A 27,475-nucleotide genomic window follows, 5' to 3' on the forward strand; every position below is an offset into this window, starting at 1 on the left:
GTATTTACAAGTTTCGGGAAGGGAAACCCCAATACTATGCCAACAACAGGAAAGGAGAAAAAACACTCACACACTTAATTGCAAACCGGGGGCTGGACCGTGTTAGGCCAAATCCGATTAATGGTTTTTCGAGGCGAGTTGATAATAAGCTTTCGTGTTTGGTTTGAAAAGTGGGTTCGTTTCTTTTTCCTGCGGCTCTATTCTAATTTTGATCCTAACCACTACTCACCCTCACAGTCAATCTGATTTGTTGCGGTATTTTTACTCCAGTCGATAGTGGTGGAAAGGTTTAAGATGCCAAAGTTGATCCGCTTTGTTGGATGATTTTTTGGATTCCGTATCATTCAACTTACTTTGCATGTAAATCATTTATGCTACAACAGCTCTGCAAATATTGGAAGACTAAGCTTGTAGTAATTCTATTTGATCTTTCTATTAGGCTTATCAAACAGTTTTATGTAGCTCAGAATTTCGGAAGGAATCTTTATTTTCATTGGTTCGCATAGCTAATGATATACACAAAATTTTTACTATTACTCAGACAATCCGTTTGATGTTCTGTGTCTACGGACGCAGTATTAATCGAAGTCAAATTTCCTATGATGTTTCAGGCCTAAATCCGTTTTTATAGCTCCTTTCTTTACACTCTTGTAGCAGATATAATCCAACACTGTAACAACAAACAAATATATTGTGTGTTCCAGCAATGAGCCAAAACCCATAGAAACTTATCGTATTGTAGAAGCTTGTGCCGCTGTGCTGATGCTCTGTCGAGGACATGATAAAACGGAGACACTGAGCTGCACTGTGCGAAAACAAAGAGTGTATTAAACGAAGGTGACGGACGTTTCCTCCATTGTTTCCGGTTATAAAATGTCTGGACAGCTGCCGGTTCGCGTCGTTTTCGTTGGCAGTGGCATGTGTCGCTGGCTGCCCTGGCGGCGGCTCCCCGTTTCACAGTAAACAATCTGAAATGGTACGAAAAAGACAGGAGAAACACATGCATACAATTAAATGGTAGTAAATCTCTCATGAGAGCTAGATAAACGAAAAGACGGCCGTTCGTCAAATGGTGGACCTTCCCTTCTCACCCCCCAGAGAGAGAGAGAGAGGGAGAGAGAGAGAGAGAGAGAGAGAGAGAGGGAGAGAGAGAGAGAGAGAGAGAGAGAGAGTCCGATTCGTTGAACCCATCAGTCAACAACAATGGTGGGTGTCGTGATGGTGTCGATGCTCCCAGCGGAAGGTGCGTGATGGTTGTTTATTGCCGAATACTTTGCCGAAACAATAATCCATAATCTTACGCGGCAGATCGAGCGTACGCCAGGGTGCGTTAACAGAGTGAAGGGAATAGTAAATGTTTATTTTTGAAAGAAAAAATGTATGATAGGTTATAGAAAGGGTTTCAATTTTAATTTTCGTGCAAAAAGAAAAGAATCGAGGCGTCTATTTCCTTAAGAGTCTAGTACTTGTATGTCGATGTGCATGTTTGTTGAAATAATAAGCTTAGTAAAAACTAAGCCAGGGAAAAGCTTTATAATACTAAGCCAGGGAAAAGCCAGGCCTTACAATCAAGGATAAATAAAGCTTATAGAAAGGTAAGCTACTGAACTCTTAGATATTTAAACTGCTTATTACGCAAAGAGGTTCAAACGATAGATGGTACGCAGCTAAAGATTTTTGAAGAGCACATCTGTTTTGGTTTAAGCTATAACCGAACCGATTCTTACAATTGTTTCGGTTAAGATTGATTTCAAAACTTTTCTCACGTCGAGAGTGTTGTTCTGATAATTTTCTTCCATCGACTGTTTGTGAACAGCCCTCTAGTGGCATTCCGCTGGTAAACAAGAATGCAAGACCGCAAAAATCCCTGCCAACACCGGCCCTGACATAGAAGGATACTGTAGCAGAAGAATAATGATGATGGTGCAAAATGTTTATATGTTAAGTATGCAATTTACTATGATAAATGGGCATGCGTAGAATGATGATGATGGTGGTGGTAATAGTATAAAAAGTAAAACGTTTTAATACTGCACTGCAATGCACAAGGCTGCATACCGCACACCACATTGCACAAGGCCAGCACCTGCGTTTGCTTACAGTTGGAGAGAAGTATAGAAGGCAAACTAAGATAAGCTTCCTATGCCGTCAATTTGATTCCATTCTACTCTTAAGAGTTGAACATTCATCATTCAAATTAGTCATATTTAAGCTTGGTGTGCGTGGTAGATGCAATAAATAATTTCATCTCTGTTCTGTTTTTTACGGTGAAACTGTGAGCTTGAAATCGATTCTGGATGGATGTTGTGCATTGTGTTTGATTAATGCAAGGGATGAATTATCGCCAATGTGGTTTCATTCTATCATGACTTTCAAAATATCTGTTGAAAAACCTGTTCGATCCTTCGAGCCGGTCAATGAAATTCAATATAAAAAAACGTTTGAAAGCTTTTAAATTTATACAATTGCTATAGTTATCCTGAAAGCTGTTTATTTTGTTTCTCCTGCTGTTTAAATTGCTTTTTCTCTTCATGAACTGTACGTTCAGGCACTTAGCGCTTAGCAAAACGACCGTTTCAAATAGAGTTCGCAATTGTTTATGCTTACTTTTCAGGCGATTTGCCAATTGTCTTTAACCTCTGCCAACAACTCATCCCCCCTCACCCGTGACCGCTAATTACACATCACCGGACCAATACAATAGCCAGCAGCTAGCAGCATACTGAGTGCTCGAGGGAACTATGTTAAATAATTTTTTCCCCTTGGCTGCACGACTACTGCGGCATGTTCTGGTACGATCTCAAAATCACAATAGTAGCCGCAGTGCACGCGTGCAGCATACAACAAAAACATTTAGACAAAGCATCCCACACTCATTCTGCCGCAGCAATCTGTTCCGTCGCTATCCATCCACCATTCCCACCGATGCTTTCTTTCACTCGCTATACCACAAGGACGCCTTGTATCAGTGCTGTGTGCACAATTCCATGTTGTGCGCCAGTTGTATGTTAAGACGTGAAGACTAGTATAATATCAGCCAGCACACAAACACAACCAACAACCAGGAACGCCAGCAGCTCGTGCAGCACACGTGTACAGTAGAAGCCGCAGCAAGCGCAGCTGCAATTAGTTCACTGGAGCAAAGGAGCCAACATTCTCATCAACGCGACCCTTTCCCCTTGTCACATCCGACTGCTCCTCATCAGACCGGTATACATATACACATGTCCCAACGGGGACACATATACGCCAGAGAGATATCTACGTCACTAAGAAGAAAAAGGAAATGAAAAACATTAAAAATAAGAAAACAAACCAGCAAGTCCCGCGATAGAGACGCAGCTAGGAAACCCCGGAACTCATTTTACGTGAACCGCGACCTTCTTTGTCAACTCAACAGTCAATCAGGAAACTTAACATGAAAAGCACATGCACTAAGCGTATCAGTCTGCCTTACATTCCGATGCCTACACCGCAACAACTTGCTTTGGATTCTTCTTTATATTTCATGTAAGAGTTTCATTCGCCATCTCTTTGGCAATCTTGTTACAAGCAACGAGTTTGTGGAAAATGAACTACACGCAACGCCCAGGCTGGAAGAGTAAATGTGGAAAAATGCGTTTTCGATACGAGGTTTGCTAAGAAAGCTGAGCGCTTCTTGTTTGATACAATTTTATGAACATTTTCATTTTACGTGCGAAATGAACACGAACACATACACAGGAATATGGCTCATCGTATGTTTAGCGGCGTAAAGGAGCGTTGAAGCTAAATTGATTTCTCATTGTTTGTGGAAAGTTAACAGGAAGACGGACCGGAATGAAAATAGAAAAATAAATCACCGCGATCTCAGGAGCAGCTTGAATCATGTAACAAACTTCTACAATCTATTTTAACTTCACTCGTAGATTCCTTTACAACTGTGTCAACTTTTGCCTCAGTACATACACTGTGTACACTATGTGTTTATTACAGTGAAGGGAGAAACGGATCCTAGTGTTTTCGATACTGTTTAGTAAATATCGTTTTGTTTGTTATTTGTTCTTTTTGCTTTATCCAACATATTTTATCGTTTACAACGCCACAGATAGGGGACAAATTACCTTTCCCTATTATGTTTCAACTTTGACAAGAGTGCCGGGTCCAAAGGGAAGATGAAATCTCTCTCCGGATAGCTTGGTTGGCTGGTTGGAAACAAGGACGAGTTCCGTTGAATACCTGGCTGTTCTTCCGAAAGGACGAGTTGCTATTCAATAGAATTTGCAGCATTTGTCACAATGCCATTTGTCGCATCGAGCAGCACGCTATCGCTGTCCCCGGTGGGTATAAAACTGTACAAGTTGTGTTTGCTGACAATTCGCACCAAATATGAAAAATGATAAAATGAAGAAGGGTCTTTCGATTGCTCCCATTTTTTGGTCGTGGTTTCTTTAGGAAGTTGTCGCACCATCGTATCAGAATGCTTTTTAATGATTCACTAACAAAACAATGTTACATTTACTTTAAAAATATGACCACAAAACGGCAACAAAACTATATGATTTGATAGTATGGATAGAATATAACACATAGCCTGAAAAAGAGTATGACTATTTACAAGCTTTCACACGTTTTCATACCGTTTGATACGGACGGAGTTTTATTGGAAGTAAATCTCATACACGCATGTTTCCAACTGATTATTGAAAAAAACAGAGCTTGATTTAATCCACACTCGGAAGGATATCATCACCAACTGATACGGTACTGTGTGGTGGTAAAAAAACCAACAGATTTTATGAAGCAACATAGGAATTTACGCTCAAATACAAATGTCCTGCCGAGGTTCGTTTTGCGTGCGTGCCTAATCTTGAAACGCCCCGTCATTGCAATCTAGAAAAGTTGCTGCTCCTATCGCATTAATCCATTGTTTCATGTCGTAGGCGAAACCCAACCGCAAAGAAAAGTAAGCAAATTCATGCTTCGAATGGGCGGCAGCAGACATGCAACAGCTTCATTCAATAGGAAATGGATGATTTACTAAACTGCGTAATATGGTTTCCACAAATTGGCTGATTTATACATCCCGGCGAAGACCAAGATTATCCACCCATGATGCCATGTTTCCTTAGCAATTGTATTGAAGACATAAAAGCATCGTCACTGTAATGAAAAATTCACAAGGTGATCTAGCAGCAAACTTTTCAACATTGAAGCACTGCGGGCATCTCGAGGTAGATCTACGGTTGCATCACAAAACAAGCCAGAGAGAGATGTGATTTAGCGAACCATCGCCACCTCCCACAACGCTCAAGCGGCCAAAGCGACGGTCAAAGCGTGAGGTCTCGTTTCGGCATTGTGTTCTGCGGTGGTTTTGGACCGTGAGTGGTTGCAGGCTGCAGACACGCTGACTCTGGCAACCTACGCTGACGTTTTGCGTGTCTGCCTTTTCTCGGGGCCTGGCGTTCTGCAGCAAAATGTCACGCAACTGCCACATCCGGCAGTCCATTCGCCATGGTTTTAACATTATGGGCTCAGAAATGAGTCTTGTATTAAATTAAAGGTTAAACATCGGGTCCCACCAGTGTGTTTCAGCGGTGTGCTTGCTCTGGGAGTCGGCAAGTGTCGAAAATGTGTCTCGCAGCAGCGTAATGATGATGACGGTGGTGGTGGTGAGGATGGTAAAGAGATGGCCCTGCGTGCTACTGTGCCTATCAACCCTAAGCCCTCCGGCGACAGAGACGACCGACTAATGGGAGAAACAATGATGGCGCAAGGTAATGAATCTCGAGAATGAGAAATAGCTTATCCGAAAGTAGGTCACTCAAAGACCACCATCGCGTACGGGCGATCGCTTCGTGGCGGTGGAGTACTTGCGATGCTTGTCTGTGTCACTAGATCGTAAAATCAAGTTCAAGTATGTTAAACCAAGGGTCACTTGACGGCCAAAATATAGAACACGTTCTGTTTTTCCCACTTCCCATCCTATGGTGTAGGTACAATGTGGTGTAACAAGCACAAAAGTGTCATCTTTTATTGCATGCCTTGGTAAGGGCTACTAAAGTACTCATGGGTAATTTTAACTTTTACTTAGTTGGTTGTACCCATAATTTTAAAATTTTAGGAAACAATGCACTAAGCCAAGCCACATCTTTCAGTGTCAAAGTGTTCACCTTTTCAGTGACATTGTTTTGCAATTATGTTGCTTTTCATACGGAACACATACTCACCAAAAATTCTGTGCCCGTTCGTAGCATTCATCTGTTTGACATTTTATTGCGAAAACGATTATACACTTCAGAACGTTGCCAACAAACTCTCTCTTCGCCCTGGTGCGTAAACTGTCACGCAAGTTATATCAAGCTCCAACACATCGTGACATAGAAGTGTGACATTAAAACGGCAAATAGCAAACGTTCGGTATGAAAATCAAAGGTATATTTTAGTTGTGGTATAATCTTTGCCACGGACGTTTGCGTTGACATGGCTGCCCCTTAAATAATTTGGAGTTTGGTAATGTGTCAGATAATTGAACGGGTTATTATTTTGGCCACAATCTGCCACTGTATTTATTTGAAAGTCGATAGAAAGATATGAAAAGAATGATATTTTTTTGAAAGCAATTTGATAATACAATCGATATATAACTTCAAAGGGTTATTTATGCTTCACCAAAGCTTTTGCTACTTTCATGACTTACTACTACTTACGACTACTTTCATGGGTAGGTTGAAAATCCTCTTGCAAACAGCTACACACGGTACGAAACGAATGATCTTCGCCTACTCACTGCATTGAACACAGCACTGAGCACTTCGCTTTGCAACACGTCGTTGCTCACAGCTTTTCTACCATCATACGAATATTTCTCATTTACCTTTTTCCAGGCACACAAAGACTTTGACCTTGGCTGGGAGCTCCCATGGTGTTGTGAGTAACGATAAAAACAGCGCACAACCACCATCTCTGGCCGTGGGCGGTCAACACTTCGCTTTATCCTGTTCGTCGTTTCCGTTAACCTTTAATCGTTCGGGAAATCGTTTCAAAACAGACAGAGAGCTTGCACGACAAATTGCTTCGGGCTGGTACACGTTGATGCTGGATTTCCTGTGAGTGTTTGTCAGTGTGCTTTGCCTTTTCCCACCTGACCGGATAAACTCGGATGATAACCAGTGAAAAGGTCTTTATCGTTGGTTCGTTGAATCGTTTCCCATTTTCCTGGCACAAATGAAAATCATACTCTCATTGTGTGGCAACGATTGCACGAATGCAGCTGTTTTGAATGCCACGTCAATGCTGCTGCATAATGTCGTCGGTGCGAGCAGTATGAATACACCGGCGAATCTCTTTAGCCTTGGGGTGGCCATCAGCCGTGAATGCCCTTGACATCAGATACATTGCACATATTTCTGAAGTCGAAATATTTTGCCTACGTGCAGTGGTGACGTTGTTGTTCAAAGTGATGCTACAAGGAAAGCGTGACCTTTTGGATTGAATAGAGGACCCTAGCAACTGGTTTGTGACTTTTGAACTTTATATGGAACTATGACCCATCAAAACTATACCGAACTTCAATCTATTCTGTTTATCATTCTATTATTTACCCCATTTTTATTTGTCGTGTTCTAGGCACTTACCAAACAAGCTTTTATTACCTCTGCGCTCAGCTAAATTGCATCATATATCAACTCTGTACGTTGACAGGAAGTAGCTGTTATCTGCTGATGCCAATCGATAGCAACACGTGTGACTAACAATGCGATCAGGTCACACTTTTACGCACAAAGCGCTCTGATAAATGGAAATGGAAGCAAAAATGCCATACTGAATAGTTCAATTGAGATGGTGACAGAAACGATGATCAAAGCCCTTGCAAACTCGGCACCGACTCGACGAAGTTTCTGGTTGCAATCGTTTGATGTTTCGACTCTATTTACCCTCTCTCTCTCTCTAGCGCATATAAACAAAACGTCCATTACACGGGAACCATCCGTAAGTTCGCACCTCGCAAAGACGGCCTCTTCCGCTGGCCGTTTAGCAGTTTTCAAATAAACAATTTCCAAAGGTCAGAAATACCGCAGGGCCACTACGTGCGGGTAAGTGTACGACGTTCGTATGGTTTTTTTTTTACTTTTCCCCTTTGCCATGCGGCAATCGTTCTAGATTACGTGCCAAAAATAGTATTGGGGAACTGATGATCAACTGAATCGGAACCGACGGAAAGCCGTTGAGAGTAGAACCAAATAATGAAGCCGAAAGAAAATTGCTTCTCCACTGCTGCACACTATCAATGGCAGGTTAGTTTGTTTTGTTTCTAAACTTAAAAGTGCAATACGGTTCGAAAAGATAGATAGGCCGTGAAGGGGAGCAAAAGGTTGATAGGAATGAGTTGATCTTCATACGGTGCAGAGATGAATGATGCAGAGCAAATCCAGTGCGGATAAGTCCAAACATAATATGATTGAGATGCGATGCCTTTCATCGATGTGAACTGCCATGAGCATACGTAATTAGAATGTCACCTCACACAACAGGACCGGAAATGAAATCACCAAGTGCATGAAACAAACTACCGCTTTTCACATGTTCCACTCTCAGCAGGGAGCTCTAAGCTGACAATTGTTCTGTCAAGCCATCCAATGAAAATCAGTCCACATTTCTACGAAGGAAAGCTACATAATTTCATTCGACATACGTTGCCGTTCTTCTTTGCGGAACTGCAATTTCCGCAATTTGACATTCAAACACAACAGTCAACAGTTCGTGGTACACGTTTCGCATGCAAACATGATTCGAATTCGTAGTAAATTTAATTTTTGCACAAGTTCTGGTGAATCTGAACGTATGCCAAGAATGGCACAACGGCTATTAGGCATTTGTATGTTTGTTCTATCCTTTTGAAGTAAAGATAAAGATTTTCACGAAAAAATCATCCTCTAGTGTGTTGCAGATGCTATTCAAAATCTTTTGTTCATGTTGATTCATTGTTCATATTGATTTGCGTTGTCAGTAACATGTAACATTTCACTCCTGTCACACAGATCAAGTTGATTAGTTTCTCCTTGAAGCAATCGACACGCTTTACGACCCTTTGCAGGATGACCAATAAAATACAACCCGTAGGCCATGTGTTGACACAGGCTCCCTCCAAATGCAAAAGCTGCAAAATGCAAATTAGCCCCTATCGATCGACCTTCTTCCCAGCCTCGGTGGTAAAGTTGTATCGATGAAAATCAATTCTGTTTCCGGTCACGTCAACCGGAAAACACACTCATCACACGAAGAAGCCGCAAACGAAGGCAAAAACATGTGAGCAAACTCTACCCATCTTCCTGGAATGTCACAGTAGTTGCTAAGGAAAAGGAAACACGTTTAATGGCAGAAAAAGGGGAACATGGGAATGATTTTACTTGATTGTTTGATGCCATTGGTTTTTGTGCCAATTGCAGTTCATCTCTTAGGTTCAGAATGGTACAGGATCTTGCATAAATAGAGCACCAGGTTCGAGTTTTAAATGAAATACAAGCAATTGCTACATATTATCTTGTGCGTAAAAATGTTCAACTTTGATATTTATTTGTACCATGCTCAAACATCTCATCGACATCAAACATCAAGATCGACATACGCAAGAAAAGATTTGAATCTTTTCTATTGACAAAATACATTCTGTTGGACTGAAAAGAGTGAATAAACGTAACATTCGAAACAGTGTAACATCCATACGGCCACCAATATCCTAGGGCGAGTAATTTAGAATCTGTACATTTGTTATCCATCATTCTTAATGTATTGATTTACAGACAACCTTAAAATACAACATTTGCTCATGATCTTAAAGATTCCTCTCGCCGTAAAGGTATATTGCGGCCATTAAAACAAACTCCAAAGCAAACAATTATTTATTTTGAAGCTATACAATCAACTCTACTAAACAACATCATTTGAGACATTGTTTGCCCCAAAGTACGAAAATCAAAACCGGATTGCAAAATACGGTTACATTCTACGAAGGCTCAAATGTACTGTCAACAAAAATTCCGAGAAAAAAGCAAAATAAGATATACATGATTGCTTCTATTGACACAGTAACAATGTTTTTATTATTTTTTTTATTATCTTTTGTTTTTTAGAAAAGAAAATACCCCAAAACATTGTCACCGTTTACGGTCTTCTTGAGATCCGTTTTTTTTTAAAGAGAAAATAGCATGTACCGTGACATGTTTGGTGGGGAAAAAGAAAAGGATAAAACACCACGCCCAATGAGATTCAAGCAAGTGAAGATGAGAACAACCGCAAAACATAAACCACAGTACTAAAGAACATTGTTTCATTCAAACGGGGGAGAGAGTGAAACGATACAATTTCTAATTACTCGGCAACGCTGATACCGCAATCTTACCGAACAAAACATAATGGAATGACGAATGGCTCCCCGCAGTGAGATGACTAGTCACGACAACTAAACCACAAACGATGAATATAACGATGAAAACATCACAGCTCCTTATGTCTCCCACAGCTCCTGGGGAACCAACTGAACAAATCTGATCGATAGCGTGAACTAACAAAAAATAACCACGTTAACCTCAGGGTACCTTACATGTAAACCTACCTTACGGAATGCTTTCCGAAAGTTTTCGGGCAGAAACGCTTACAACAGCGGGTTTATACAGGAGCTCGTGTATGCCAGCACGTGCGAGACGATTTGTAGTGAAATTTTAAAATGCGTGTCTGGTTTAAAAACGTCCACACTTTTTAGGACTAGGATGACCTGAAAACATGAAACGGAATGAAAAGAATAAGAATTATGAAAGAATTAAGAAAATTAATTAAAAGAATGTTTCACTGTATTTCACTGAGAAGTTACATTTGCACATGACACAATTTGAAATTTACACAGAAATAAGGAGTGGCGTTTAAGTTGTGTTAAAGCTTCTTAATTCCACTTCCAACTGATGCTAAACAACACACGATACCAACTGAAAGCAAAAAGCCATGCCTGGTGTCGGCACGTCCGCCTTGTGGACAAATTATCATCTGCAAACAGTTGTGTTGCGTTATCAAAAGCAGGTCCATAGAATAACACTTCGAACTACTCCAACTGCCACTAGGGGGAGCTGCAAAGCAATTATCATTTTAATGAGATTGAATTTACAGCGTGATGTGCAGTAACATGTTGACCCCCTTTTTACATGGTGTCCGATGCATCACGTTCCTACGAAGCATAAAATTGAAATTGGGATAATGTACTCTGGTACGGTAGAGTGCCGTTCCCCATGTCGAGCACTGCTCATGACGAGCCGGGATTGCCGCCTTACTATCTAACATGGCACGTGTACTCAACGGCAATCGGTTTGCCTGACGTACAACACACACTCAAGACACACATATAAGGTCGTGCTAATCTAGAGTATGCAAACGAAATTAAATGGGTTGCATAAAAGCAGCTGGAATTTGAGATCGGATTAGATCCATAATGTGTATAATTAATATTAATAAGCTTTCTAAAATATTCTGGGGATCGTTTTTCACCTGTATCTCTTGCACACATTTGATTCGTTAGCGTTCATGACCTGATTTCAGTCGTGACTGTCAAAAACTGGTCAAAAACTAGTGTTTGTCCTTCTAACTATGCATCAAATAAAACTGATGCCTTTTTCATCTTAGCTAAATTGATTCGTTCCTCGCACAGAAATAGTTCAAAGTGCAATATTTGGCTGGCTGGTGGAATAGCATGCAATGGAATATATAAATACTGAATGCAGTGCACTGATAGCCGACTCTATACCCAAAAACCAAAACCACACACACAAAACCGTATGCAGATTATTGTGCCCATTTTGAAAAGCTGTTAATGGATCGTGCTCTGTTGCTCTATCGTGCTATGATATAATACGCAATAGGTCACGGTGTCGTTTCGGAGCTGCAGGTCAGATTTTGGTGATCATCGCGATGGTACCAGAATCGAAAAGAATACGTTTCAACGGGTTTTCATCCATTAGTTTACTTTCGGTACAGCGAATCCACCGAGTACGTACCATTTGATTATGTGGCTGAATCATTGTGCATAGTCGAAATCAAATTTGTTTACAAGCTATTTGCAAGTGGTGAGAAAGAACATAAAATACATATCACTGTTCTAGGAGTATTTCAATCGGAAGCGTGTAAATTATGCTCATATAACCAAACATTTTATTGCAGAACATTGGCCAATTGCGTGCAGCTTAGCAGCTCATGGCACAGATTTGTAATGATTTAGCTTAACGTTGCGGTTACCAACGGTTTAAAGCTACTTTTATGATTCCTTTATCAAAATGCACCTTCGTTGTTTTATTCCGAGCGATTTAACAAGAATTCAAATGAAATGTGCTCCTGGAAATATCTATACGTTTTCCACAGAAATGTACCTTAATTCAACGATCAAAGCGCGTTTAAGTCGACATGTGCAATTGATGATCGTTTGAAGTTGCATTTCTATTTGTGAAGCAGAAATATTCACCCTTCAACCATGGTCAGTAAACCATTCAATTAAACACAAGTAAATCCCTTTGTGAACCATTAATAATGCAGAAAACAATCGGTTACACAATGCACCGAACCTCGAAAGATTATGAATTTCGAATCCCTTTTCGCTTTGTTCGGTCGCCTTATCTCGCCCACTAATCAGTATCAATCAAATGCAATCGGGGTCAGTTCATACGCATACCAGCAGAGTCCGCTTGTCAACATTTCGGGTCATCCATCATTCACGGCACTCTGATCTGATTCGGACCGTCACGCTACGGGCCCCTTCATTTGATTTGCTACAATTTATTAAACACATTGCTTACGCGTTTCGGAAGGAAAGCATCAAATAATGAGAAATGGTACGTCCCAAAGGTTGAGCCTTCTATGACTGGTTAGCTATGGAAAGAGGAATACACACTGGATCCTGATACGGCCAACGGCCTTTTAGTATCCTTCATTACTGACCCACACACACAAATACACAAGGATGTAGGCGACTGAGCATTAGTTTGCATTGCGGTGCTGGTCCTGGTGGTCTCGATGGTAGTGGTAACGTTCCTCGTTTGGGATAATGTTTGTAAAAACGACCCATTAAACGAGGAGCTCAAAAATGTTTCGTTCTATTCGCTTGGAATTCGGTACACTCGGTAGTGGGTGAGGGAGAATTTATGGCGTCATGTACGATCGAGCAGCGATGCCAGCCATGTTATGGGGTATTTTTGGTTGGACTGAAACCAAGTTGATGACCCAAAGCCGGTTGTTCTGGTTTATCTGGGTATGGTTCTGGGCATTGGAATGATGATAAAAATTGCTGGCGTGCTTGAATTGGTTCTTAGAATGAATTTAAAAGGACCATGTCATGCTGTCGTTCCACATGATCAGCTAGGCAAACAGCAACACGGCGAGTATGTATTGGTTAGCTCTATTTGCTGCATGCATAATATGCATGAGCATATACGCTTGACAGCAGACACATATGCAGATTAAGGTAAATATGAACATATTAAAGATTCTAGTTTTATACATATTGATTTGGAATAGAAAGTCCCAAAGAAAACTTGCAAACATTAAGTTATTTTTCAAAGTTTCACATCGTTTTGTGATTGTCTTGTAATGCTTAAATGTAAATTTTTTTCCAGTTTCCAGTGCGGCGCAATTTTCCCACAAAATTTAAAACAGTGTGATGCAGAAGGCAGTGGCAATCGTGAATTGTTGATTGTTAGCAAGCAAAATGTTGAAGTTTCTAATGGCCCAGTTCAGTCCAACCTTACTTCGCATGGAAACTCGCCCACAACTTAAAGAAATAATTCGATGCCACCCGATTCCACAGCTATGTTTCCTTCTTCCGCTTCCTATCACCTCGAATGTTTGTGACAGCAGTTGTTGGAAATTTTACTCTACAAAGTACGTAGCCAGTTTGACAATGGAAAATAAACCTTCTAACTGCTCCACATTCAATACATTCTGGTGGTTTCATTTTCGTAAACAATAACGTGGTAGCTGCTAGCAAGTAAAATCTTTCAGTAAAGAAAAGTAATTAAATAAATGAATTCTTTCAGTGAAGAAAAAGTAAACAAAAGCACTTTCTTTGCCTATTTTAACTCCATTTTCCAACGCTGCGTCTGTGTCTCTACTGCCACTACCATGCTACATCCTTCCACCCCAAAATGCTCTAATGCTATGACAACCTTCACACAATATAAACCGCTCTTCACGTCCCTCTCGGCCCTCCCATCACGTCTCGGCCCACACTTCCCTGTATGGGAAACCATAATGAAGCAAACGCTGCCACCACAATCACCACCAGCCTGGTAACGCGCTTTTTGCCCTTCTTCGATTCGGCCGAACGACCGCCGACCGAACTTCGCCACAACCGGGACAGCATCCACATGTACAGGACACTGATCAGTATGAGCGAGACCACGTACGAGCTAAGGAAGAACGCGATGTGGAAGGCGGCCCAGGAGGGACTATCTTTTTCGAGGAAGCCGCATGTCTCTATCTCCCGGTCGTGGTATTTGAATTTCTGCAACGGAAAAACGGCAAATGGAAAAGGTGAAACGATGGAAATAAGCATAACCCTGGTTTTGCATCACATGTCTAAGAAAGTTCCATTTTTCTATAAGTTTCTTGGTAATTTCAAACGAATAATTTAAAGTAAGTTTCCTTCCCATCAGAAACACCATTGTTTTTGCATTGTAGAATAATAAGAAAAAAAAAAGGCTTTCACCCAAGCGCGGTTTTGTAGTTGCTTTATTGCAAATTAACTTTTTTCCTTTTCACATGCGACGAAGTTTAGTGAACCAAGACGAAGCGCTCAAACAAGGTGTGCTTCTTGTCCCTTTTTCTGCATTATACTCGCTGGTTATTCTTGATGACGTTGATTCTTGGCTCTTTCCCCTATTGTTTTTCATTCATCGCTTTCGGTCACATCAATTTAGCCGCACCTGTTTCTCGCTCTCAATACCTCAGCAATGATGCCCTGCCATCCTATATGAGTGCAGTGGTGTCATCACTCCCGAGCCCGTCAAACGATTCTCAAACACTGGCAGTGGTGCCAACAGTCTATACATTTCATAAAAAGTGCTTTCTATGCTCTAGAGTAAAGACATCCATAAAGAGAATTTAAATACACATGACTCGGCTGAACCCGTACGAGTGAGTGCATTTTTGTGAGCTTTTTTGTTTGTTTAGCCCCCTCGATCGACACGATGACTGTTACTTTCTTGAAAAGGAAACTGATGAAACTGCAACCTTGCAAATTCGTTTGGAAAAAGGAATTGACACTGCCAACGTGTTTTCTAGGATGACCTCAGCTGTGTTTGGTAATCATATATGTCTCGGTATTCGCTTTCTCTAAACCTTTTTCTGTGGTTTACTCTTTACTTCTTTGCTTTCATTATTGCTGATGGCGTATTGCACAAAATAAATATTATTATTTGAAGTGGCTCACTTTTTTGAGCGCATAAATTCTAGTCACGTGTGTAGTGTATGTTTGCCCAAGGCTGTTTCACAATGTTTCATCCCATTTTCTTCCCTCCCAGCGTGTCATCGGGTGTGGACTTATCTTCCTATCCCGTCAGATATCATTTCTTAATTCCATCCTGCATGGTTACGCGCAGACACCATCATACTTTCATCCCGGTTCCTTACCTCGCATCACTAACAACAATCATCATCATTATCGTCATAATCTTCCTAGTCATCACCATCGCTCAACCGGTTGACCGAATGGACCAGGGCCGGACTAGTCTCGAACATTAGATCATGCAGGTGTAAATTAATTAATCAACACTTAATATATTTAATTACCGAGCAGTAACTCCATTACCTCCGAAACTCGATCGCCATCACTTTAGAAGCAAACACATCCTTTCCCATTGGTAGCGGCCGCTCGATAGCAAAGGCCAGACAGCCATCGCAGGCTTTGGTTTTGGGTCGTAAATAAAAAGGGGGCAGTCATAAATTAAAGCACTGCATTTAATATCTAGATCTTCATTGGTAGAGCCCAAAGAGTCGATTCGCTAAAAATCTTTTGGAGGCTGCGACCGTTTTAATGTAACACTCAGCGATTAAGCAGATAATGCGGTTATATAGAGGTGGTGCTTTAGTGTTCAATCTTCGCATATCGACTCGTCCTATCGGTGGAAATAGTTTAGTGGAGGTAAAAGCCGCTATAATAATTTTTTCCATGAAATTTAGTCCGTTTTGATCGTTAGAAGTTATTGTAAAGTTAAATCAATCAGCTATTAAAATATTTACTATCAATAGTAGCAGGTTTGCTTATGGGAAGAATATGCTGCATTTAACTAATATAGGTCAATAACTCCCAAACCCAGATTAAATATTGCTCCATTATCCCCAGTAATCCTAATTGGTCCCCAGGGAGCAGGTTTCAATGTGACAGCTTATTGTTATTCTTATCATCCGTTTTGATTTGCGTCGGTTAGTATCCTTCTTGGGATTTCTTTGTATACGAACGCATTTTTTTTTCTTTTCCGTTAGCCCAGAACGTTTGGATATTCCAAACAAAATATAAATAATTTGCAATATAGCAAAGGCTCGTAGGATTTGCTACACGGTTTGAAGATATCGCAATCATGCAAACACAAACGCGATAAAGCCGGAGGTGTTTTGATCTCACATTCTTTCATAAGCAGAATCTCAAACTAATGCTTTGAACATATGTATTACTTGGGTAGGTATGATTTTTAGGATACGCAAACTAAATATTATCATTACCATTGCTAAGCTTCCAATACAGCTCTGATCATGTAAATTAAAAGCATTTTCTGAGATAGATGATCTGAGTCAGTGACTAGATTGAAAATAATTGTATAATTTTCATCACTTTTTTACCTTTTTTACCGCAAGTTTCATGTTACTGGTGCCTTCTCTTACAGACTGATAAGGTTTTCCGTGAACAAAAGAAGAAACCAGTGGGCATTTTTGAAATTCAATTCTATTTAGCGCCATAGCCTCGCACAAAGTTGTGGTTAAGTCATCAAAACACGTTCTTTTTCAAAAACTGCCCACTCGCACTGGCTGCCTACTCGCACTGGCTGCCTACTCGCACTGGCTGCCCACTCGCAATGTGATGAAGTTGAAAAATGTCAAAAACATCTACCTCATCCTCTAATCGGCTATCAATCACATGATTTTTCTTTTGTTTGACATCCGTTATCAAAATCTAAATGATGGAAATTTATTTAAAAAAAACTGTAAAGATCTTTTACAATTGATACAACAAAGAGACTTTATTTTTCGATCGTTATGAGTAAATATATGAAAATGACGGGGTACGATTTACGTACATTCATAAATGTTTTTACTTTTGCCTTCATAGAATCGCTCATAATTTTATTGCATATTTCAGATTTCCAATAATTGGGTACCAAACGGAGTGGAATGGATGGATGTACAATTATTCGCCTCGCTGTAGAAACGTTTGATGATTTAATGATTTAATGATGACATCAACACTTTAACTGGCCTCACCACGCATTTTTCATGTTCATGAAGAGGATTCATCGATTTCTATGAAATGAAAAAAGGCTTTACTTTCTGGCGGATTTGATTTTGTTTAGGGAAGACATCTCACCTACACTACAAACCTTCTATTGGTTAAAAGGAAATGTGGTAAAATGTGTAGGAAGTGAACTTATATTGGAAATAAGATACTGTTAGTGGGCAGGCAGACATTCAGGAAATATTACTTCAAAAACTTCAAAATAATCCTAATTGTTTGACTAAAAGTATGATGATCGAAAATGATTCTTAAACTATTCTAGTATTGTTTGTTCTGCTGTTTAATGTTCTGAAAATGCAAACTTCAACGATAAAATTATTTGTTTCATTTTCCATCGATTATGTCTATTTCATTTTTCATAAAATTATTTGGTTGGTTAGTAATCTAAACAGCTTAATGTTATGAACTTTCACTAAATTGTTTCCTCAAACTCGTGACCACTTAGAAAGAGCGATTATCGATTGCAAAATCATGACTCTCATTACACGTTCCCAGGATTGTGTCGACATGATTCAATCTGTCAACAACTATGGCCTAAGCAAACTACAATCAATATCGTACTCTAGCAATCCTGCCTTCTTCTTTCTAACAAACAAACCAGCCGTTCACCATACCTGAAGCAAAAACATTGCAAATATAAAAGGAGCGAATTCCACGAACATTTCTCACTTCTGCCTCGCTTCGTATCGTAACGTAATTTTGAAACCGGTTTGATACCACCCACAATAGTGCGAATCACGGAATCGAAAGCGAGATTCTTTTGTTGTGCTCCTCCTTTCAGCCAGATCCACCGATTCCACACCGAAAACGTATTAAAATGCTGAAATTTTATCAAATCGACAGGTAATAAAATAACTTCACGGTGGTTCAGGGTGCCAAGATTCCTGCTGCCCCCCCACCGAGGATGCCGACTCATTCAATTAACAATCACTCGTAATCTATTGTACGTACCGGGCTCTTCAAAACTGGAATCTTTGGTTTCGGTCCAGCTTGGTATTGAGGCTTTGAAAACACTTCAAAACACACAAAGCCACGAACATACTGACATACCAACCCATAGCCATCAAAATAATACTTTCTAAGAGGATTAATTTTCAATTTCCCGTAAAATGGAAACGGTTCATTGGGACCAATGAAGGAAGGATGCGCCATTTTTTCTTTAACTCCATACAAAATACCCTTCCCGAACCCATAAAGACCTATCCAAAAACAACAAGAAAGGATGAAATAGTTGTGAAGCATACAGAAAGGAGCATTCGGAAACATCAGCAAACCTGAAACAGTTCATCTGGTCAGTGTCTTGTGTGCGGCAAACAGCTTGCAGCTTGTAATCCTTTTTTCGAAGCTTGTGTGAAATGAAAGAACCAACATGAACCACAAACTTTCTGTTGTGTGTGATGCAATAGCAAACACTTATCTATCCTCATACAATGCCCTTGAATGATTCGCTCCAATTCGAATGCTAACACCGATAAGTGGGGAATAGTTCAGAGCAAACACGATGAGTGCAGTGCCATGCACAACAGCATCCACCTTGCACTTTTGCCTATGGTAACCGACACCGGGGTTCGATTTAACACAAATACTCCTTAGCAGTATGATACAACGAATCTCTTACGAAATAAATCGTCCAGCTTACGATCGCGCACCTACCCGGCCAGCTCTTTCGCTGCATGTAACTGGATATCCAGGAGCGTTCCAGCGCATAGTGCGGTACGTTAAAGAGACCCGTAAAACTACATACATATTCGACAACAAGCACTATCACCGAACGTTACCAATCCGGTGCTGGCGTAAATACCATCCTACTGACACGGCGCAACCATCAGGGCAGACGTTTCCAGCAGCGGCGATTAAAGAGAATGATGAGAAAATGGGAGGATCGTTGCTTGGTTGCGCATAGCAAAGCGAAAAGATACATCGAGTAAAATATATTTCAATCTCCGAACCGCTGAATGCAATCTTGTGCATTCTATGTGCAGTTTGTTTGTTCCCTCTTTTTGTGCCATAGAAGATGGAGATGAACAGTGTTTGCTAAACAGTAAAACAAAAATAACCATTTGCTCTGTATAGATGGGGCTAGAAAGGGGCCACTCACCATCATTCAGCCTGTCATTTATTGTATAACGCCCAACACAGTCATGACAGACCCATGGAACTGAAGCATTGTCACATGGACGCTGGAGGCGTTGCAGAAGCTTACATTTATAGCGCTTCGCATGATGCTCTCTATCACCATGTGTTGGCGCTACAGGCGGTGGGTGATGATTTTTCATAGAAACTGTATCCAACGAACTATCAAAAGACTTACCGCATTACTGTAAGAGGTTTCACATGAGTTTTTATTCCTGCTTTTTATGCCTGCCTCTATGAGCTATATTCCTCGAAATTCGAAAAGGCCATAGAGCAGCGGTAGACTAGCGGATATCATCAGCTGGGTAGTAATTATCCCCTTTCTACGCACCGGAAAAAAGAGAACCTAATCTACGCCACTAGCCAATTAGTATTTGTGGCCAGCTGAACCGGATCCCTGGTATGAGTTGTACACGGCAAAACGGGCGGGTGTTTATTTACTATGTACACACCACATGCCACACATGCAAGTCCTCAAGATGATTGCCGTTTACGTACGTCATTACTATTGGGTGTATTGGATAAACTAATTGAAGCACCAGCAGCAACCAACTGGCTTCTTGTGTGCGCTGTACATTCCGAATGATGGCAGATTGTTGCGCGGTTGGAATGTGTATGAAATATTTGTGCTACTACTCAACGTTGGAAGCGTATTTACCTTCGAATGATGCTTTGCAGGCTTGTTTGATCGTTAGAGCGCTGATCATATTAATTGATACTTTACGGCTTCGAATCAAACATAACAGAGCGGATTTATTGGCGAATCTTGCTGGATAGGGTCCAGCCTTGCGTTCGATAGTTGCCAACCAGCCGGCATTGCTGGCAGTGGGATGTGTTCACATTGTTTCGTATAATTTGAGCAACTGTCAAATTATGGTTTATAATTTATTAATTTATACATTTGATGAACGCAAGAAATTTTGAATTTTGGTGGAAATTGTAATATAATTAAAGCAAATTATTTTTTTCTGAGCTGTTGTTTCCGTTTTTTGTTGAATCGAAAGTGAATACGAGTAACCTTTTCGAAGGAATAAGCTCTCCTTATATTTATTTTAATTAAAGAAAAATTAAATGATTCCTGAGCTGGACACACGCGAAATCCGTACACATTCTTTCCACACTCAAACCGATGCCAAACCGATTAGATTAGAAAACCGATGCCAAAGGGTAACCAGCCGTAGCTAATATGCCATAATTTATACCCCTCTCAAGTGAGGGTAACTCCTTCATTATCACCCGAACTTGGCATTGTTTCCCGAAAGACACCAACTAGCCGGTATAGGGCACACAAAGAGTATGTGCCGGCTACTGCTGTTCGTTCTGCGCATTCAACACGGCACAACGGTGAAAGTGAGCACCATAGGAAGGTGAACGGGTTCGGATATTTTCAATGCAGATTAGCTTCACTCCATTTGTGCTCAAAGTATAAACGCAGGGATAAGTGAAATTTCCAGCCCAACTTGCTCTACAGCTGGTGTACTAAGGGGAGCGCATGACTGAACAATACAAGGAGTGACACGCGACAGCTCGGTAGCTTGGAGGCTTTAATAGAATTCACCACAATTTACTTGTCAAGAGCTTTTGTCATGAATAATATTCACCTGCACCATTACGACGACAGGCAGCAGGAGTATTTGAGACGGTAACGAGCCGTACGGGAGAAAACGCATCCTTTAGTAAATTCGATGATAACAACATGGACCTACGGAAGTGGATGCAATAAAATGGGGAAGAGTATAATCAGATAGTCTTGCACTGAAGAGCCCATGAAGCGATCAGATCATCACACCAGTGACCAGATAATAACAAATAATGTCGTTGGTGAACCATTCGGAGGGCTGGTTCAATTAAAAAGGAATTGATTATACGTCTGACAGCAGCACGATGAAGCAGTCAGCGCGGTTCGAGCTGCTTATCGATTTACACTTCTCATCACCTCACGAACCTGTATCTACACAAAGCACAAATAACAGCACAAGATATGAAAAAATAAAAACAAAGGCATAACATTCTAGTAGGATTCTAGAAGGCAGTGGTTTCTCCTACTTGTTTAACCTCAAGTCTATCATTACCGAGCTACTCAAATGTGCGCTCAAATCATAGCCCATTATGGAGTTAGTAAATCGATCGAAATGAAATCAAACTCCCCACGAATTGAAACCCCAGTTTGGTCACCATTTGTATCGATTAAATGAATATCACATTAGTGTGCACGCTTTCCCTCAAAAGCGTATAATAAATAATGTATTAGATGCAACACTTTGTTGCGTGAGTGTCGCATGTTTCGATCGAGCACAGGTGAAGTGGTGGTTTAGATTACATACCTCAAGCTGGCACTAATCACTAACTGTTGAGGTCAACCGTCACTTGGCGTCTTTTGGTGATACACTTATCGACTTACGGCTTACACCAACACGACGCACGAAGGGAACAGCAATCGATACTGATTATCACAACGGCTGAATGAATGGAATGGAATGGAATGGATGATAGATGCAAAATCAATTACCTTTTCTGTTGTCCACCTTCTCAGGACGAATCGTTTCGTGTGAAATCTCTAATTTAATTACCAGGGCAACAACGATGTTGTCTTGCCACGGCTTAAGCAACCACTCGCCAACAACGCACAATGTGATCGTTGGAAATACTCGTCCATCCTCTCTCCCACGTCTGGAGACAACACATTGTTTCATTTCCCTCTTGACATTTTGCTTGCTACGACGGTTTACTTAGTTGCAAATCTGTGGCAAATCTTTTGCAGCAAGTCTTGATATTTTCCTGTCAGTTTAACATCCCACAGTGCTTGAGGCATTGTATAGGCCAGTATATCACGAGAACTGAGAAAACACTCACTGTCCAATTTCCGGCCAGAATGCTTCTACGCAGAACTTCCCCAGTGGCCATTAAAACTGTGCCTTTCCGTCGTTGCGTTTGTTAGTCCTTGTTAGCATCGAGTTAAAAGTGAAGAAAAAAACAACCTCGAGTACATCAAGTTCGTCTCAGCCCTAGAGGGTCCCTCCCTTCCAATTTTTGGCGTAATGATGCAGAATGATCTCAGAGGATGGAAAAAACAAACGCTGCATCAGCCATTGCAGTATGAAGCAAGAGAATCTCTAATGCATCCTCGCTTAGACCGTTGTCAGATAAACGATAGTTGGCTAATCATCCTACCTCCCATAGCTAGCCGTTATTGGCCCTCAGTAACAGCTCAGCATCTTATCAACCCTACCATGGCTGAAAGCCATCCATTACGGTAACTTTTGCCACCGCTATTGACAGTAAGCGGCCATACTGTCGAAAGCTTTTTCCAATTAGCAAACACCTGTTGTAAGCACTTTCCGCTTAGCTCCAGCTCACCAGCAAGCTTAAACAAACCCTCCGCAGCCGATGCCTCGTCGTCGTCAAACTCTACTCTACACGTACTTACGATATTACTCGTCATCTTTGTGTTTTTCACTAATCTGTTTTCCCAAACCGAATCCCGCTTCTCCCAAAATGGATGTTTAATGTACCCATTTCTCAACCCGAAGGCCTTTTAACTAATAATCTGCTCGACCAATTTTCTGTAGTCTCTTTCGTACGCACCTTCGCAGCCTGCTGGCCTCCCTTCCGATTCGACCCGTTCCACGCAAACATAAGAATAAAAAACCTTCCGAACCTTCCATTTGCCACCTTTTGCCACTACGCTCATGGGGATCCAGTTCGTTTTTTGTTGTCCCGTAACACAGCCACACCTCTGTTTGCTTTCATGAGTTTACATGCCACCTTTTTCGTGTTGTTTTATCCTCTTTTTGTGTTCGTGTGTTGCTGTTACCTAGGCGATCTAACCAGCGTCTACTACTTAACCTTCCCAACACCTCTACCACCACCACGTCAGTGCGTTTCGACCCATTGTAGCTTGCGAGTAATGTGCCTGCAACGGGCACAAAAAGCAGCAGCGAAAGGAGCGAAACCTTCGAATTTGATTACATTGTGCCTAATTTATCTTGTCCCTGTTTTATTAGACGAACCACTCGTTAGTAGTATTTTCCACGGGACGAGCCTGTTCGGGTGTAAATGTACCCATCCAGCCCAGGAGGTGGAAAGAAAGAAGCGGTTCTACTCGGCCTTTCTTGCCTGTAGTTAAGTAGATGAAAATAAATGTGCTTCAATAGCAAACAAAAAAGGCTTATTCTTTACAAGCATTATTGATGCTGCAGCTGCTGCACGTTGCCTTCCAGAGCCATGCCTTTGTCTGGGTTTTCTTGGGTCCAATTCGAATGAAATTACTTACCGTAATCATTGAACCATCCCAGACAGATTTCCATTGAAGCGTAACCCAACCAATTGAGAGGCAGTTCGAATCGAAGCGAGTTTAATTGCGTTTCATGTTGTAAATTATACACCATTTTCGTTCGTGAGCTTCCACCAAATTGAAGCATCGGAATTTATGGTTAATCCGTGGGTGAGTTTTCTAATGATATTTAATTATAAAAAAAAAACACTTGATTCCAACATTTTGTTCATTTTGCGCTGTCATTCCTGTTCCCGGGCAGGTTGAGCACAAATTACTCGTCGCTAGTATTTTCGGATTGGTTTGCGGTCACCGATATTTTTGTCATTTTAAAAAATCGGATGCTTTACTTCTGCAATTTCAAGCAGGTCGAACGCGTCCACGGTGTGCAGATTCACGGTCCAAATCAATGAGCATGAACCGCCATTACGCGTCCGTAGTGCCAGCCTCGTTCAATCTCCTTCCTTTTCTGGAACGGGATTTAATTTAATCAGCATCAGCGTTTCAGTTTTTCATCTACTGCACCGATAGTGCAAAGGCCGATAAGTTCCGCGAAAGGCAGGTAGTGGTACAGGAGGATATTTTCAATTAAGATTCGCATCCATTCAAATCGAGCAGCAAACAAAACGCCAGTAACACTCCCGGTGCAGATGTTTCAATCGACGGCGGGTTCGAATGGTAGTGCGATGGTGCCTTAGTAGATATCCGTACACAGCTTTTGATAAACTAATTAAATGCGTCTCAGTAATCAGACGGACGATGGGCTCGGCAGCATAAGTTCGTGGGAGCTGCTGTCGCTGGCAGCCGAACTTAGTGCAAGGAATGTCGCTAACGTAGCACTCGTTCACGCCATGGAGCACCACTTCATTTTGGATCACTTGCTTGGTATGTGTTAAGCGGGATACCACTACCACTTCATCAGCGCAATAGTAACGAAGTGGAAAGCAATTTCGAAGTACGCAGAAGTGAAGCCACAAGCTCAGAGCCATCGTTTCCGTCTTTGATCGTTCGTTTGAGTTTATTCTTTTTTCCCTCCTTTCTTTTCAATCTGCTGTTTGATATGTACTGTACGTCCTGCTAGAAGGCCACAGATCATTGAAAATTAATGAATCACTCCCGCCAACCATCAATGAGTGACGCAATCTTCATTGAATTCCGAAGAATTTCAAACTCCCCCACTCAGCCAGGAAAATCAATAAATGCTCATTCAAATATAATTTCATTTGCCCGTCCAAACAACATCCAATCGCTCCGCTGGCGATGACAAACCGCACGTTGACACCCAAAATTTAACCGAGACCCCTCCGGTCCTTCCGTCTCATGGTGTTTGACGTCGCTACTTTGCGTAACAAACATTTGCGATCATAAATCATTTATATATTATCCATTATCGTCCCACTAGAGTGACGACGGATGAGTGGCAAACGAGCGATAAACACTCTTCCCGCCCATACCGAACATCCTCGGTAACAAATGGACGAAACGCACACTCACGAATAGATCAGCCACGGAAATGGGTTAATCGAATTATGAATGACGGAGCCAGATCCTTTCGATTGCCTGCAGTGAAAGTTACGGAAACTTTTAGCGCGAAACTCCAGAGGGCAGGATTACTTATGCCCGCTATAATGAACTCATTTGCATGGCTTTTTTGGACCGGTCTCGAAGGCTATGAACTGGTTGCTGCTGCCTTTGGCCGGTGCTTGCATCAGTGTACGGTGAACGGGCGAAACATTATGCAATTATTGGTGGAACCACTCTTTCATTTACTGGGAACGGGAAAAATACTCAAATGGATTTAAAGTGTTCCGGTGCAACGGAGGAAGGAGCAACTATTTGATTATATTTGTGCGGAAAATGTTATAAAAGAAGGTACGTATAATTTTCCACACAGGTCTTTGCCGTGAGGGGTAAAAGTAAACTAATTCTATAAACTCACTACCAAAACGAATAGCGCAATGACCCAATAACAGCGATTCTGTTGGCAAAATATGCTTAGCAACGCCTGTCTGACAGCATGAAACGATCGTGCCTTAATCATGTTGTTCTCTTTCCGGCGTAAAACCGTCATAAGCCAAACACGTGACTGACATTCAAATGGCGCTTTTCGTTTTCCGTTTTAGCTGCTCGGGCAATTGTTGAGGAACAACCCTGATTCAAGCGAAACACAAGGTACAAAAAAGGAGCTCTCGCAACAACCACCAACCGACTGGGTGGTCTGTTTTGTGCAGCCAAAAGAGAAAAAAATCTTGAAGCTCCCACGGAAACGGATAAGAGAGGTATTCGGCAATTTCAACAGGCAGTAAAAAGAAAAAGCAGAAGAAGTAAAATTGCCAAACGCGAAAACAAAAGCAAATAATGTAACGCGAAAGAATGCGGTGACTTGAAAGTGCCATTTGCTTAAAACGCTCAGTAAAACATTTTCGTCCGATTTTACAAAAAAAAAAAAAACAGGCAAGCAAACGAAAAGAGAGTGAACCAAAGAGCAAAAAAAAGTTCCCACGCTAAACGGTACAAAGAGTTCGGGCGAAGAAAGGCTTCCGTCCGTACTTTGCCCGTACGAAGGCTACGAGACCCGGCGACACAAAGTGCCGTAATTTATAATTTTATTGCCCCGGGAGTAAGCCGAAACCTTCGAAACGATTCTTAATCCTAATTCCACCGGCAGACGGCTAGGAAGTAAGATGTTTGCCGGATGATCCCACCCTCTACCGTACAGTTGACTGAAGCATCTATTGCCCCTTCTTTACGTGGACAGAAGGACAAAAGCGTAAAGAAATAGAAGGCTTCAGTGTTTTGTTTTTAGCTTTTTTTGCTATTGAGAAGTTCACTTTCTTTTTGCCTCCGTTTTCCCCTTGTTTGCCTCGGCGATGGTAGGATGAATGTCGAAACACCGGGCATTGGGTATCTTTCTCGGTAAACACCAACACGCTCCAACCTCGTGCAAAGTGTCCCTCGGGGAGTCATCAACGTGTATCGGATATGAATCAGCAATGTGGTGCGAAAACGATCGAAACCGGCAATTCGCCAGTGATCATAAAGATGCGATTTCCATTAGACGCATTTATTGGCCTCTTAATGCGGCTGCCGCTATCCAGTCGGAGCGTGAATCCGCTGGCCAATCATCGATGGATCGATACGGCATTCTAGACACGTAAGAAAACAGAACAGGGCTCGTGTGGCAAACTGGGCAAACCTGTTGGATTAAGATTGTGCCGTGTAACCCTGCCGGCGGATGAAAATCGTTTTTGCTCGTTAAAAACTCTGGTCGAAGGTTGTACGGCTGAGCCCACGGGGAATTATTAATGTTACGCCGTTGGAATACTGAAAGCGCAATAGGATTATGAGCTGTTTATGTGTGTTACTGAAGCGAAGGTATTGACTGCCGTACGACACACCTTTGGTGGCTTGAAATAACAGCTTTAATCCCCAAGCAATGTTTAAATTTCGGTCTCTTGTTTACTTTTCAAATGGTTGCATAGTAAAAATTCACATATCAACAATAACAATTTCCTAACGCATGTGAACCCGTTATTCATCGCCACCAGCCG

At 41.4% G+C, this 27,475-nt stretch overlaps 1 pseudogene; it reads right to left on the reverse strand.

Moving 5' to 3' along the window:
• Positions 1 to 544: 544 nt before the first annotated feature.
• The window catches only part of LOC121590658, a 68,759-nt pseudogene continuing 41,828 nt past the window's right edge, over positions 545 to 27,475 (reverse strand).

Source organism: Anopheles merus, chromosome 2R (genome assembly GCF_017562075.2).
Source record: "Anopheles merus strain MAF chromosome 2R, AmerM5.1, whole genome shotgun sequence".
NCBI classification, from domain to species: Eukaryota; Metazoa; Arthropoda; class Insecta; order Diptera; family Culicidae; genus Anopheles; species Anopheles merus.